This window comes from Bison bison, unplaced genomic scaffold (assembly GCF_000754665.1).
Source record: "Bison bison bison isolate TAMUID 2011002044 unplaced genomic scaffold, Bison_UMD1.0 scf7180017864215, whole genome shotgun sequence".
NCBI classification, from domain to species: Eukaryota; Metazoa; Chordata; class Mammalia; order Artiodactyla; family Bovidae; genus Bison; species Bison bison.
The window spans coordinates 5043918-5044688 of record NW_011494787.1 but is presented as its reverse complement, the minus strand read 5'-3'; positions in this window follow the sequence as shown (position 1 = coordinate 5044688).

The following is a 771-nucleotide window of genomic DNA, read 5'->3' as shown; positions in this document are numbered from 1 at the left end:
AACTCCCGAAGTTTATGCCCAAACTCATGTCCATTGAGTTGGTGATGCCATCCAACCATCTCATCCTCTGTCATCCCCTTCTCCTCCTGCCTTCAATCTTGCCCAGCATCAGGGTCTTTTCAAATGAGTCAGTTCTTTGCATCAGGTGGCCAAAGCATTGGAGTTTCAGCGTCAGCATCAGTCCTTCCAATGAATATTCAGGACTGATTTCCTTTAGGATGGACTAGTTGGATCTCCTTGCTGGCTTATATATCTATAGTAATGGCACATAGATTATTCATATGAAACTTAACAGTTAATAAAGTTTTTCCTTCATGTACTTTAACCATCCCTACAATTGCTTTATGAAACATTAGTACACTTATTTATAGAAACAAAATTTAGAAATATGTGTCCTTCTCAATATAAACCAATTAATAAACTAGTACTTGAAGTCAAGCTTTCAGGAATCCAATGATATATATACCATACCAGTGTTTCTCAAACTTAAGCCAAGTGTATACACTTACAAAAGAAAAAACGTTAAGTCAGAAAGAGAAAAACAAATATTTATATTAACGCATATATGTGGAATCTAGAAAAGTGATATTGATGAAACTATTTGCAGGGAAGGAATGGAGATGCAGATACAGAGAACAGACGTGTGGACACGGGGAGACAGAGAGAGTGGGATAAATGTAGAAAGCAGCATCGACATATACACACTGCTGCTGCTGCTGCGAAGTCGTTTCAGTCGTGTCCGACTCTGTGTGACCCCATAGATGGCAGCTG